The sequence below is a fragment of the Panthera uncia genome, chromosome B1, assembly GCF_023721935.1.
Source record: "Panthera uncia isolate 11264 chromosome B1, Puncia_PCG_1.0, whole genome shotgun sequence".
In the NCBI taxonomy this organism is placed as follows: Eukaryota; Metazoa; Chordata; class Mammalia; order Carnivora; family Felidae; genus Panthera; species Panthera uncia.
The window spans coordinates 155,984,406-156,000,563 of NC_064811.1; the positions used below are offsets into that span (position 1 = coordinate 155,984,406).

Sequence of the window (16,158 nt, forward strand, 5' to 3'; positions counted from 1 at the left end):
AGTTCTATGACTCATTTTAGCAAACTATTAAAACTTGGGGTTGGGGGTGTTCAACCCCTGAGTTGGTACTCAGCAGGAAGAAGTGCGGGTAGCTTGGGGACCCCATTTTCAGCTGACATCTGAAATGGAGACAGTTTTGAAGGACAGAGCCTTTAACCTGTGGGCTCTACACTATTGATGGGTGGGTATTGTCAGAATTGAATTGTTGGCTACCCAGTCAGTGTTGAAGAATTGGAGACTTGGAATGGCATATTTGGTGTCAGAAAACACCACACAGAAGGATATTTTAATCACAGGGAAACAAGGCTGAGTACTTATGAGCAAATAATATAGTCTACCACAAGGTACTTTGGAACAGATTTAAATACATTACAAATACTTAGCACTATTGAAGGTCCTCAAATCCCAATTTCCCAGTCTACTCCCCACCTAAATGCAGCAAACAGTATCATCTCCATATTTCATAAAAACATCAACATCATTCAGCATTAGCCAGAGGAGATCCTTTGTTTCCCAGTGAACATTTCATATAACTTGAAATGATAAAAAATAAGAATTACGGGGACATGGTCTGGATCCCCAGGTAGGTTTCAAATACTTGAAGGAAAATATTCTATCACTATGCTATCACTATACTCCCTGTACTGACCTACACAAAATCTGACACATACACAGTGCCAGGTATGTTTTGCTCATTCATAACCTATAGTTCTTGGTGGAAGAACTTTTACTCTTATGTGTGGAGTTATAAAGGCATTTACTTAAGAGTGTTTAAAAGACTCTCCCCAAGAATGTCATATATTTGTTTTCTCAAACTCTACACAGATCCCTGGCTTGTCTTCAACTTAATTTACAGAGTCAAAAAAGAAAGACAAAAAAGGTAAAAAATAAAGCTAGCATAGTCCTGGGTGCTTATCTTTCCTTAGTGCCTTTGATCCTCATGACAGCTCTATAAGGGGGATATTACCACCCTTGTGTTCAGCCCTAGTTTTCCAGATGAGAAAACTGAGACTCAGAGACAAATGTACACAACTAGCATGTAGTAGAACCGACACTTGACCTTAGTTCTATGTAACAAAAGCTTTTCCTTCTACTCAATATTTTTCTATAGCAAAAGTCCCAGGCTCAACCTTGTTGAAGGAAAGACTAAGAAATGTTGTCATATATATTATGAAATCAATAAAATGTTACCTGAATTTGGAAAAGAAAGGGGGCAAAGTAAGACTATATTAACCTGGATAAAGGAGACTGATGGTAGAGATCTCGAACATAAGTTATTTTTTTATAACTAGGGTTTGTTTGTTCATTTCCCAGACCCCTCTATGTGTTTTATGCTCCACAAGTATACAATAAACAACCCCTTACAAGTGGGCAGAAGACCTGAAGAGACAATTCACCAAATAAGCACATGGAAACATACCCAATATCACTACTCATTAAGAAAATGCCAATTAAAACTATAGTGAGATATTATAACATACCCAACAAAATGGCTAAACTAAAAAAAAGAAAAAGAAAAAAGATTCAGACAACAACAAGTATTGAGAACAATGTAGAGTAACTGGAACTCTCATATACTGATACAAAGTAAAATTCTATACCAAATCCCACAACCACTTCATAAAACAGTTTGGTGGTGTTCTAACGGTAAATAAACCATATGATCCAACTATTTGGCTACTAGATATTTTACCAAGAAAAATAAAAATATATGTGTACAAAAATACTTATACACAAATGTTCATAGCAGCCTGATTTGTAACAATCAAAAACTGGAAATGACCCAAAGATCCACGAAAAGACACATGCATAAATAAAGTGTGGTATATCCATACAATGGAGTACTACTCAGTGATAAAAATGATCTGTGGATACCCACAACAACATGGATGAATCTCAAGATATTTATGCTAAGTGAAATAAGCCAGACCATCTAAAAAATTATATAATTCATGTGAAATTCTAGAAAATGCAAACTGATTTATAGTGACAGAATGTAGATCAGTGGTTGGACAAGGATGGGAAGTAGGAGACATAAGAAGGAAGAATTAGAGCATGAGAAAACTTTTGGAGGTGATCAAAAATAATTTTTTAATTTTGATTGTGATGATGTGCTCATGGAGATATACATGTGTCATAACTTATTAAATTATAACTTTGTGGTATGTGCAATTTACTGTATGCCAATTATATCACAATAGAGCTTATTTTTTTAAAAAGTGCATCATATTGTAAAGGCATGTTGTAAAGAATAAATGATTTCAGACATGAAATCTCAGAACAGCATCTGACACATTGCAAGCACTCAATACACACTAAGATCTTACTATTATTGTTATCTATTAGGGATGCTACAGAATCATTGCTGGCATGAAGTATAATCTGAAAAGATCTACTTTCTACTTCCTGTGGCAATTGCCTTCGTATGTCACTGCTCAATCACAACAGAGTGGACAAAAATCTAGGGCAAAGATTTAAAACTAACTCTGACCAATGAACATTTTCTCATGTCTACATTTCACAATGTGAGAAGTATATTAGGAAAATAGAATCTGTTCTGTGTGAAGTCAAATTGTTACTACCAAGGAAGGCTCTTGATAAACTTTAATGAGACACAATAGTTTAGCATTACTGAGCTCAGAAGTTTAAATTCTCTCCCAACCATCTTCCCTTTCCACCTACCTTGAATTCTGAGTGAGATTCAAAAGTTCCTGAATGTTCTATTCTTTCTTAGGGAACTGAAAGTGAAGTTAGCCCAGCTCTAAGGTTTATCAGAATCCACATGTTTTAGCAATTGTTTCAATTTCCTAGGTATTATACAAGAGAAAAACTATCTTCTTTTCACTCCTTTACTTGTACACCATGGTGCTCTATTATCATTGCTAGGTGGTTCACCTTCATGGCGTACGGATTGCTGCTGAGACCCAGAGATCCTATAAAAGGGGGCCTCAGAAATATAACAATTTCAAGTTTCTCTTTAGGTTGGAGCCATGGTAAAAAAGGATGTGTGCTATGAGTACTGGGGACCGGCCAAGAAAGTCACAAGCAAAGTAGCCACAGGCTGCGTCTTGGGTGGGAATGTACAAGTGACTGCATTTGAGAGTTAGGTCCTCACTGAATGATTTTTAAAAAAAACAAGCAAACAAAGAAAAAACCCAAAAAAGAAAACAAAACAAAAACCTGGAAGAAAGTAAAACTCTACAAAGATTAGGCTTGAAGAATATATTGGTGCTATCAATATTTCTAAGCTTCTTAAATACACTACCTTGATAACTTTCATCTTCACTATTTAATAACAACATCATTGCTCTCAACTTTGTCCCAGCTACCTTATACATACTCTATCCATTTTATTGGTTAATAGGAGAGGGAAATAACATGAAATTCATGTCATCTTTGTCTTCTTCAAGTATGAATTTTACCACTTTTGCCACTTTTTTAAAGCAATGCTCTGTGTGGAAGTTTAAAGAAGGTTGAACTCGGGTTAGATCAAATGTGATCCTTGCCTTCATATCTCAGAATAAACAAATTGCAACTTCATTGAAGACAGGGAAACTATCTATCTCACCAATCCTATTCCCAGTACCTGGAACGTAGTGACCAATAGACCACACTGTTCTTAAAAGAGAAAACTTTTAAGAGACACAGATGATGAGTGATTTTTCCAGAGAACAAAAAGCTAGTAAGTCATAGAGCTTACTATTTTTATGTCAACATTTTACTGAAATTTAATAAGCATACAGAAATGCCCATGTGTCATAAGTACATAGCTATATAAATTATCACAAATCAAATACCTCTATGTAACTACCACCCAGATCAAAAAATAGAAAATTTTGTGCACCTCAGAAGCCTTCCTCATGTTCCATCTCAGTAAGTTCTTTTCCATAAATTAAGTACTATTCTAAGATCTCATATCATAGATTGGTTTAGCTTGCTTTTGAACTTCATTAAAATGGAATGATACAGCATGTTCTTTTTTTGTGACTGGCTTGGTCCACTCAACATGATGTTTGTGAAATTCATGCGTGTTGTCCATGGAATAGCTTGTTCACTCTGCTTGTTGTATTATATTATAAATATGCCACCATTTATTTATCGTTTTACTGCTGATAGATGTTTAGGTTTTTTGCAGTTTGAATGTATTACAGATCATGCTACTATGAATACTCATAAATGTGTGTGTATCTACTGGGTATATACCTAGGTACGAACATGCTAGGTCCTGTGGTATGCATACAGTCAGCTTTAGGAGACGTTGCCAAACAGGTTCCTAAAATGATTGCCATACACCCCCACTGGCAGTATATGAGGGTTCTAGTTGTTCCACATTCTTGAAAACACTTGATAATTGCATTTTAGCAATTAGGGTGAGTGTGCTATGGTACTTCATTGTAGTTTTAATCTGCATTCCATGATGACTAATGAAATTGAACACCTGTAGATATATTTATTCACCATATGGATTACCCTTTTGTGAACTTCCTCTTCAAGAGTGATGTCCATTTTTTCTCCAGTGAATTTGTTTTCTTATTGCTTTGCCAGGGATTTTGGTCTATTCTGTATGTGAATTTTTTGATGGAATTCTGTACTGTGAATATCTCTCCCCACTCTGTGGCTTGCCTTTTTATTTTCAAATATATATTTGATAAATAAAAGTTCTTAATTTTAATAAGTTTCCTTTTAAAAATCAATTCTTTTACAATAAGTACTTTTTCTGTTTTATTTAAGAAGTTGTTGCCTACTCTAAGATCACGAAATCATCCTCCTGTTTTCCTCAAAAGGATTAATCATTTTATCTTTCACATTCAGATGCACAATTCATCTAAAATTGATTTTTGTGTATAGTGTGGAGTAGGGGTTAAGATGCATTTTCTCCATATGAAAATCCAATTAACCTTATACCATTTACTGAAAAAAAAAAAACCACCCTACTTTTCTACCATTTCTTTGCAGTGACAATTTTTTTTAATAAATCAAGTGTGTATGTATGTATAGGTCTCTTTTTGGACTCTTTAATTTATTCCAACATCTTGATGTCTTTCCTCACACTAATAATATAGTATTTTAATTATGTAGCTTCATGCTAAGTCTTAATATCTATTGGAGAAAGTCCTCTACTTTTTGTCTTTTAAAGTTTGTCTTGTCTCTTCTTAGACTTAGACTTGTGAAAATAAATTCTAGAATCAAATTCTCAGCTTCCAAAACAAAACAAAACAAAAATCCTTCTGGGATTTTGACTAAGACAGCTCTGAATTTAAATAATTAATTTGTCGGGAATTGACATTTTGAAATACTGAGTCTTCTAATTCATGGATATAATAATTCTTTCCATTAATTTGGGTCTTTTATAATTTATCTCAGCAAGTAGCATTCAGCATAGAATTTGTGTCTATATTTTACCAGATTTATTCCTAGATAATTGATATTATTTATACCACTACATGCAGTATTTTTAAATAAATCTCAAAGAAGATTTATTTTAGATGATTTATCGAATACAATTGATTTTGTATGTTGACCTTGAACCCTCATTAAATTATTACTTCTTTTTTGTTGTAATGAGCACCGGGTGTTGTATGGAAGTGTTGAATCACTATGTCATACACCTGAAAATAATATTGCATTGTATGTTAACTAACTGGAATTTAATAAAAATTAAAAAAAAATTATTACTTCTTTTAGTTTTCTATAGATTTATCTGTTTATCCTACTCACACACTAAGACCTTGTATGAATAATACCAATTTAATTAATCTTTCCAGATCCTTACGATTTCATCTTGTTTTCTGACCTTTGTGCATTGCTTAAGATTTTATTAAATATTGAATATAAGTGGGAATAGTATAAATCCTTATCTCATTCTCACTTTTAGTTGTTAGTAAGACATTGTTAAGTACATTATTGTTGGCTATTTTTTGATAAACACTGATCTTATAAGATTAAGAATGTTTGTTTCTATCACCAATTTCTTTTTATTATGAATGGCTATTATCAAATACTTCTTTTTATATCTCTTGAAATGAGTACATTATTTTTGTCTTTGTTGTATTTATGTAGTAAACTCTATTCAATGACATTTTTAATGTTAAATCAAACATGCAATCATAAAATAATTCCAATTAGTTTGTGTTATAAGAAAACATTCCTAGATATAGTTAAATACAGTTGGATAATATTTTATTTAAGATTTTGCATCTATGCTCATGATTTGCTATCTATAATTTTTTTTCTGTATTGCTCTTGGTACAATATTTTTGTACCAATATTTTGGTAATAAAATTATCCAGGTTTCACATGAACATTTCCTTTTTATTCAATTCTCTAAAAGAGTCAGTGAGAGTTTGGTGTTTTTTAAGCATTCTGTCCACTTCATCTAAATTTTTTAAATTGTCAGCATTACATTCTTAAAAGGATATTTTTTATTAAGTATTTAATTTTAATTCCAGTACAGTTAATATACAGTATCTTATTATTTTTTTAGTATCTGTAGGTTCTGTCGTGATATCCCTCTTTCCAGTCCTGGTATTGGTAATATGTGCTTTTTCTCTTTCTTCTTGATCTGCCTTGCTCAGGCTTTAGTAATTCTATTAGTCTTTTTTTTTTTTTTTTAAGATTTTTATTTTTAAGTAATCTCTACACCCAAAGTTGGGCTCAAACCCACAACCTGAGACCAAGAGTTGCACGCTCCACCAACTGAGCCAGCTTGGCACCCCACTATTAGTTTTTTTAAGAACCAACATTTTGTTTGTTGATTTTTGTCTTTTGTATATTTGTTTTCAATTTCACTCATTTCTACGTTTACTTTGATTCTTTCATTTTTTCTACTTCCTTTGGATTTATTACACTGTCCTTTTCCTAACATCTTGATTTTGATTCTCAGGTAATTGATTTTTAGTCTTTCTTTTACAAGATATATTTCCCACGAATTATGCTCTAAAAGTAATTTTCATACCTCAAGTATTAGTATGTTGTATTTTCCTTGTCACCCACACAGCAGAATTTAAATTTAAATCCAGAATCTTTTATTCTCATTTAGAATTCTTTAAAAAAGTATAAAGTATACTATTCTTTATTTCTTTGTCACCTATAAATAAGCAGTATTCAAACTTTTACATGAAAATATTCAGATACAAAAGTGAATAAAATCGCCATTTTCAGTTTGCATATTTTGTGCCAATAAATGGTCAAGCTTTTTCTTTTTTTATTTAGGTTTTTGTATTTAATATTCACAACAACCTTGGGAGGTATGCATTATTATCTCCTCTCTACAAATGAAGAGACATGCACAAAAATTGTTGAAGGGACTAGGTCTATCCCACTTACATATAGTAGAAGCAGAATTTGAAAATAAACAGCATAGGGGCACCTGGGTGGCTCAGTAGGTTAAGCATCTGACTCTTGGTTTCGGCTCAAGTCATGATCTCATGGTGTCATGAGTTCGAGCCTCACATAGGGCTCCATGCTGCCAGTGTGGAGCCTGCTTGGGATTCTCTCTCTCTCTCTCTCTCTCTCTCTCTCTCTCTCTCTCTCTCCTTTTCACTCCCCCCCTCCCCAATTTGTGCTATCTCTCTCTCTCTCTCAAAATAAATAAATAAGAAAAGAAAAGAAAAGAAAAGAAAAGAAAAGAAAAGAAAGGAAAAGAAAAAAGAAAAACAGGATAGATTTCTCTAGCTCTAAAGTCTGTGTTCTTTTCCTTTCATTCTCTCCCACTCCATGCTGCTTCTATCCATATGCATGTGTTGGAGGGACAGAATCTAAGAATCACAGAATGAGCAATGTGTCTTAGACCCTTACACTTTTCAGATAAGAAAACTAGATTCCAGAGATGCTGTGTGGCTCATCAAAAGCCATTCTGCTAGTAAATAGTTGAGCCAGAACCAAATCTAAGGTGTCCTATTTCTAAAACGCTTCCCAGTCCACCTGCCAGGAACACGCAGTAGTGCTACACTGTCAACAGTGCATACGTAACTGCTCAGTTCACCTGGTTGCAAACCTTAAGAAGAAGTTATTTTGTCAGTATTACTATAAAAGAGTACAGAACACGGATATTATTCCCCATTAGTCCCTCAACAATATTTTAATACCTTCTACAAAAGTTTTCTTGCCTCTTATTGGTAGTCACTGAGGGGAGTTAATATGGAGAGTAGAGAATGAGAATTCCAAAGTTGTCAGCAAGGGCATTTCCAGGAAGTGCCAGAAACTGTAATTTAGGTTTAAACTTGACTTCAGGGAACAGAGTTCGGGTATGTGGATTCTATCAGGCTTGACTGATAAAACTCCACTTGTCAGTGTTTTCCATCTTTTGGCCTCTGGAACTTTTAGCAGCTTCCACCCCTGCCCACTGGGGATTCTATGAAGGGTACCCAAACCTTTCATATGGGGTCCCTGTGGACTGTCACAGGAAAGAGCAGATTGTAGCTGCATGATTTAACCTCTCTTCACTCTCCATACTCCTTGCCAGAGAGAATCTCTGTCACATCAGCCTTAGGCAGAGATGAGGCCAGTAAGAGAAACTATAAACTGTAAAACTCTATTCTGAGAAAACACATCATCCAATGAATGCCTTGTAGCTTTTGCCAAGAGACAATAAATGTTACTGCTCTACCGTAAGGAGAAATGAGAAATCCCATTCCCAAGGGAGAGAAAATACATCTCCACGTATGACAAGTAGTTAACATTATGGATAGCATCTGCCTGTACTCTTATCATGATGTAAATTTGTTTTCTATTCACTGGCTTGAATAGTAACAATAATATTGAAATATGAATGAAGCACCAGATACAAATTTTATTACAATTTCCATGGTAATCTGATTGGGGGTGGGGGGAAGTTTAGGAGTGAAAAAAAGCAGATAACAGTTAGTCAACTCTAGTATTTATAACCTATATTGGAAAGCCAATCTGTTTATTAATAATGAGCCAAATGCTTCTTGGAATGAATGATTTTTTTAAAGCTTTCCCAACATCATATAATCGAGGTTTACATAAAGTCCCTGAAGTGGTTTGAACTCACATGTTGACAAGATTGTTTATCATCCCTTTTGGATGAATCATAAAATGAAATTTTGGCTACAGGTTCATAAAACTATCTTATGCCCTTTTTTTCCCCCTAGAAGTAGACATACTGGTTGCGAGGTTCTGGATAAATCTACTTCAGATTTATCCTTGATATTAAGCTGCTCAGAGACAGGACTCATATTTCTTATGAATTCAGGATAGTACATAAGTCTAGGTGTGTTTGAAGGTGTGCATTGACAATACTGAATTGGGGTCTTTTAAGACATATGGGATGATAATGGAACTCCTACTTAAAGTAACTCTAGCATTTCAAGTGGACATAGGAAATTTTGTTAATTATCTTTTTATTCTTTATATCCATGGTTTCCTCGGGCTTATGGCCTGACTTTTAGAGAGCTGCTCAGTTTTACTGTAGGGCTAACTGCTTTTCAGAAATGAAGATATCTGTTTACTCACTGCTAAATTAGATGCTTATGAATCCTTACTTGAGAAAGGAAAGCATTAGACATGTGGCAGAAGCCTTAGAAGTGAGGTTACTGGATGAAAGCACATGAACATTTGCGTGTCGTGGTGAGGGATAAAATCAAATGTGGTATTTGATTCAATTATGGTGTGGTTAATAACAAAAACCATAATTTTAAGTAATATTCTTTCTAATATAACAAGTTAAACATAGGTGCTGGGAGGGCTACAAAAAATTAACAAAGTGAGAAAGTCAATGCATGTGCTGGAACAATATATGTTTAAGTCTTGGCATTAAAAAGATCAGTTGTGAGGAAACGTGAGTGATGGTGGCATTGTGCTGCATGGAACATAGGTAGAGATAAGGCTGTAACTCAGGTAAGGACAAAAAGAGTTGAGAGAGAGAGAGAGCGCAGATGTGCAAGCAAGCCAGCAAATGAGAGGTCTGACATCCTGTATTATTACACTGTCTTGTAACCATCACCTCCAACACTATTTACCCCAATCTTCAACAAAAGATCACAAAACTTGAAAGAAGGTTTTTTTAAATGTTTATTTATTTACTTTGAGAGAGAGAGAAAGCAGGGGAGGAGCAGAGAGAGAGGGAGATTGAGAGTGAATCCTAAGCAAGCTCCATGCTGAGCTTGACACAGGGCTCGATCTCAAGAACCGTGAGATCATGACCTGAGCCGACATCAAGAGTCAGACGTTTAACTGATTTGAGCCACCCAGGCCACCCTGAAAGAAGTTTTTTTTTTTTTCTTTAATAAGATCATACAATTAACTGGGTTTTGTATTCAAGGAGTTGCCAAATTTTGTAAAGACTAAAGGCTAAAATCGTAGAACTCAAGAGCAGTGAGAAAGAAAGAGAAACAGAGACAGAGAGTGAGAGAGAGAGAAATAGAGAGACAGAAAACTGGGAAAAGCACAGAAATAATAAGTGGTCTTTAAAAGATGGTCAGTCCTGCTTTGGGAATTTGGGCCCAGTGTCACGGATCTTTGAGTGGTGGCAGGGCAGGGAGCAGCTAAACATTTGGACCACAGTACAACAAAATTGTACAATTGTGTATGTGTATAAATATAGATATATGTGAATATATACACACACACGAGTGTATATATATATACATATATATACATATATACATATGAAGGTATTTACATATATATAAACTATATATTTATGTGAACATCTATGCGAAAAAATTATTTTTGTGTGTGAAGGAATTATATTAAAGATTGATAATGGTTGTCTCTCTGGGGATGATGTTATATGAGATTTTCATTTCTATCTTTATCTATTTTTTTTATTTTTTCAAATTTTCTACAATTAATTTTATTTTAATACATACATTAACTATAACTTTTCTAATGAAGTCTGAAGTTACTAAGCATGTCTAGCTAACCTCTGTAAAGGAAAGAACATGAGCACACTTTAATGACCTTTAAATCAAATAACACTCCCACTTGCATCATCCTAGTTGTTTAGAGATTCTATTGGTAATTTCTTTTTTTTTTAATTTTATTTAAATCCAAGTTATTTAACATATAGTTTAATACTGGTTTCAGGAGTAGAATTTAGTGGTTCATCACTTACATATGACACCCAGTGTTCATCCCAACAAATGCCCTCTTTAAAGCCCATCACCCATGTAACTCATTTCCCCATCCACCTCCCCTCCAGCAACCCTCAGTTTGTTCTGGGTATTTAAGAGTCTCTTATGGTTTGCCTCTCTCTCTGTTTTTATCTTATTTTTCCTTCCCTTCCCTTGTGTTCATCTGTTTTGTTTCTTAAATTCCACATGAGTGAAATCCTATGATACTTATCTTTCTCTAACTGACTTATTTTGCTTAGCATAATACACTCTAGTTCCATCCACGTTGTTGCAAATGGCAAGATTTCATTCTTTTTGATCAGAGTAATATTCCATTATATATATTCCAGAGTATATTCATATATATATTTCTCACATCTTCTTTATCCATTTGATGTGATATATTGGTACTTTCTAATAAAAGTAACAATTTTTACTATTTAACTGCATTAGATTCAATTTTATTTAATGCCTCTGTTACTGTTATTTCTTGCATCTTGCTTTTTTCCTCAGCATTCACTTTTCCTCATGCATTACTTTTAAAACATCTTTCAGTAAATTATGAATGGTTAACTTTCTTAACCTTCGTCTATCTGCAAGTGTCTTTATATTCTCCCCTATTTTTTAATGATAGGTTAGGTGGGTATAGAATTCCATGTTGCCAAGTATATTCCCTTCAAGCTAGAAAGACATTATTTCATTGTCTTCTGCCATTATTACTGCTGAGAAATCTATGGTCAGTCTACTTTTTTGTTTCTAGATAGAAATCTGTCATTTCTGGGGTGCCTGGGTGGCATCTGACTCTTGATTTCTGCTCAGGTCATGATCTTGTGATTCATGGGTTTGAGGCCAACTTGGGATTCTCTTTTCCCTCTCTCTCTGTCCCTCCCTTGCTCACTCTCTGTCTCTGTCTCTGTCTCTCTCTGTCTCAAAAATAAACTTAAAAAATAGTTTTAAAAATCTGCCATTTTCAGTATCAATTTATTTTCATTTCCACATTAAAAAAAATCAGATATATCACACATACTGAAAAGTGTTTTGTTTGTATACTGTTTAAGGAATAATTGCAAGGTGAAAACTATATCACTACTGTCTGGGGCGTGACTGGGCCATGCCATAAAATATCACCACCATCCTGGAAGCTTATGGTGTGCTCCTTCTCAACAACATCTCTTCTCTTTTCTCTAGATGTAACCAATATCTTTACATTTAGGATGGTCATGCACTGATTGTTTTTTAATTAAGATCAGTTTTATCCCTTACATGTACCTCTACACAATATAGCATGGTTTTTCCTGCTTACAAAAAAATATGATTAAATGCTCCAAAACAGATGAAGACCCCTTCCATCTCCACTAAGGAGAGAGCCAATTTCCTCTCCTTTCATTCAGTTTTCTGGTAGCTTTTTAAAATGTCCTCTTTCTTGGTGGTGTGCAGTTTCACTGCAATGTACCTGCATATTATTTTTATTTATCCTTCTTATCATATAGAGTACAATTTCAATCTGAAACTCAAGTCGTATTTTAATATGGAAAGCCCTTACCCATTATGTCTTTGAATACGGTTTCTTGGAAAGCCCTTCCATCCTCAATATTAAAATCATCTTATATACATGTTGGTGTCTCAAAATCTATCAATGCCTCTTAATTACACACTCATATTTAAAAAAAAATCTCTGTCTCTGTGCTGTTCTTTGTAATTTAGTACTTAGTAGTGCCTTTCAATTCATTAGTTTTATACCTGTGCTCAGCTTAGAGTTTAAATATTTTTAAAACAATATTTATTTCAGTTATTACATTTCTTATTTCCAAGATTTCTAATATTTTAAAAAATATCTTCTATCAGTTCTTGTTTCTGTATTTTTATTTTTCTATTAATAGTTCCTGTACATTTATCTCCTTGATTATATGAACATTTTATGGAAGTTTTCAGAAAGTTTTATAAATTTAATCTCATGTAGAGAAAATTTAAGGAAGAGAATTTCTCCTTTTTTCTCTTCACTAACACCCACTCTCTAGTTGCCGTATTTGTTTGTACTCAGTCTCCACCAGACTCCCGGGTCAGAACGGAGTCTGATATTGGTGATCTGAAGATAGTACAGATCTACCTACTGAGCCCTACCTACTGAGATGAGTGTGTTGGTTCAGATTTGGTCTCAAACCTACATCCATGTCCCTTCATCCCTTCCCTAGAAATACAGCCCCACAGAAGCCACAGATTCCAGCAACTGCCAGCACTGGCAGTTTTCAGCTTCCTTTCACAAAGCAGTCGGGGAAAAGGGATACCACACCCCAGGCCTGGTTTCAGCTTATAACTTCATATTTTACCTATCACTCTTAAGTGGTTGGATCCACAGAGAAACTTATTTCTGAAAATCATGTGTTACTTTTACACCAAATAATAATATAATAATAGTATGAATTTGTTTTAAACACAACTGAATGTCAGATGCATTGGCCACTGTAGTGAAAGTTAATTTTAGGATAATCTAAGTACAGAAAGGTGATTTGATCTCAGGAGATAGACGACAATTTCAGAGTGGAGGTGTCCACAATGAAAACTGATTCTAATCTCTTCATTTTAAATATATATATTTTTAATTTATAATGTTTATTTATCTTTCAGAGAGAGAGACAGAGAATGAGTGGAGATGGGGTAGAGAGAGAGGGAGACACAGAATCTGAAGCAGGCTCCAGGTTCTGAGCTGTCAGCACAGAGCCCAACTCAGGGCTTAAACTCAACTGCAAGATCATGACCTGAGCTGAAGTTGGATGCTTAACCAACTGAGCCATCCAGGCACCCTGTCCAATCTCTTCATTTTAGAAAAGTAGAACTGAGACCCAGATAGGCTGTGTGTTGCTCCTCTAACATTTAGATCCCAAGCATGTAGGAAAGATGGGCAGGGTGATTTCATTCTTGCACCAAGGCAAAGTTTGAGGATAAGTTTTTAAGACGAGATGTTTTCCCCCTCAGAAATCCTATCCCGGGGCCAGGCGAACTTGTCTACATTAGGGAAGGCAGAAACAAAGAAATCAAATTGTTTCTAACCTACACAGTGACTCAAACAGCAAGGCTGAAGGAGCGAGGTCAATCAATACGTGTGTTATTGCATTTAGTCCTGGCTCGAACACTACCACAGACAAGCCTTCATTCTGGTTTCTGCTCCTTGTAACTGCAAAAGTCTGCCCAGGTACCTTGTGCTGAATTCTTATTGGTAATAGTCTTCCCCCCTACTGGAAAGTGTCAGTATTCTGTGTATGAACAAGGCTATTCAGGTCTATAAATTGATTTCCAGGAGCCAAGTGAGAACACTCTTAAAGTGACAAAGTCAAATTAACTTAAAACACACACATTGAGAGAGTAAAGCAATGGGGCGGTGGGGGTGGGGAAACACATGAAGATCTTGCTAAATCCTCTGAGCTCCTGATCCACTTCCCTATGGAAAAAGCCACTGACAGTAACAGTAAACCTTCCAAAAGCACATATCACTTAATAAATTTAGATTTCCTTCCCCTTCCACTGCAGTAACAAAATGTAATATTAAAATCCTAATAATGCTTTCTGGTTCCCACATACCTTACATAACTTAATTCTCAATAAGACAATGGGAATTAGTTGTTGTAATGGATCTGGTGGTCTCCACTCAAATCTCCCTGCCAGGACTTATAACCCATCCAGCTGCTGCTGAGGGAATGTTAGCTCTGACTGCTCTTACCTGCCTTCCTCTAAAGGAATTGCCTTTGGCCTCAGGAACTGCCACACCTACGACTTCTGCCTCCTTCCAGGATGAGGACTACGGCCACCTCCAAAGAGCATTCATGTTATTAATCTGATAAATGTGTTCTTTGCCCTCTCTATCAGAAAAGAAGTTCCCAAGGAGTTCTTGCTCACCTGGGACTGGACAACAGAATGCATTCACAGGGGCACCTGGGTGGCTCAGTCGGTTGAATGTCCGACTTCAGTTCAGATTATGATCTCAGGGTTCCTGAATTCAAGCCCCCAATCTGCCTTGCTGCTGTCAGCATAGAGCCTGCTTTGGATCCTCTGTCCCCCTCTCTCTCTGCCCCTCCCCAGCTCATGCTGTCTCCAAAATGAATAAACATTTATTTTTAAAAAATGCATTTACAGTCACATCTGCTATCTCTTCCACCCTCCAAGTGGTCCTGGACCATCTGGCCTTTTAACAAAATATTACATTGGTCCCTCCTATTTATAAAACACTAATGATCAAAGTGAACAAAAAATGGCAATTACATTGGAGACCTTGCTAAGTATGTGCTTGGTTGGAAGGAAGATAGACTCTGAGCACTCTCAAGCCCTACCATATTACTAACGTTATGAGGGGGTTGGTAGTCTGCGTGTGCTCAGATATCCTCTCCAAAGTAAAAGAGACACTGCATCTGGCACCTCCCATCACTAAGAAGTTAAAACTTTTTGTCTCTTGTAGTGCAGAAGTTTTTAATTTTTAAGTCCAATTTATCAATCTTGCAATTTTTTTCATGCATGGATTATCTATTGGGTGGCTTATTTAAAAGTCATCACCAAATCCAGATAGTCTAGATAGTCTCCAATGTTGTCTTTTAAAAAATTTTTTTAAACATTTATTTATTTTTGAAAGACAGAGAGAGACTAAGCATGAGCAGGGGAGGGGCAGAGAGAGAGAAAGGCACAGAATCCGAAGCAGGCTCCAGGCTCTGAGCTGTCAGCACAAAGCCCGATGCGGGGCTTGAACCCACGAACCGTGTGATCGTGACCTGAGCTGAAGTCGGACACTTAACTGACTGAGTCACCTAGGTGCCCCTCCAATGTTTTCTTTAAGAAGTTTTATAGGTTTTCATTTTCATTTTAGGCCCATGATCCATCTTGGGTTAATTTTGTGACAATTGTAAATGTCTGGGTTTAGTTTCTTTTTTTGACAATGGTTCCATATCACTTGTTGAAAAGACTATTCTTTCTCCATTGAATTGCTGCTGTTCCTTTTTCAAGCATCACTTGATTACATTTTGTGGTCCTACTTGTAAGCTCTGTATTCTGTTCCATTGTTCAATGTATCTGCTCTTTTGCCAATACCATGGCGTCT

General features: G+C 35.5%; 1 long non-coding RNA gene across 2 annotated transcripts in view; it reads right to left on the bottom strand.

The window, feature by feature from the left end:
* The window catches only part of LOC125923261 (uncharacterized), a 167,772-nt gene that overhangs the window by 92,182 nt on the left and 59,432 nt on the right, over positions 1-16,158 (bottom strand). The window lies entirely within an intron of this gene.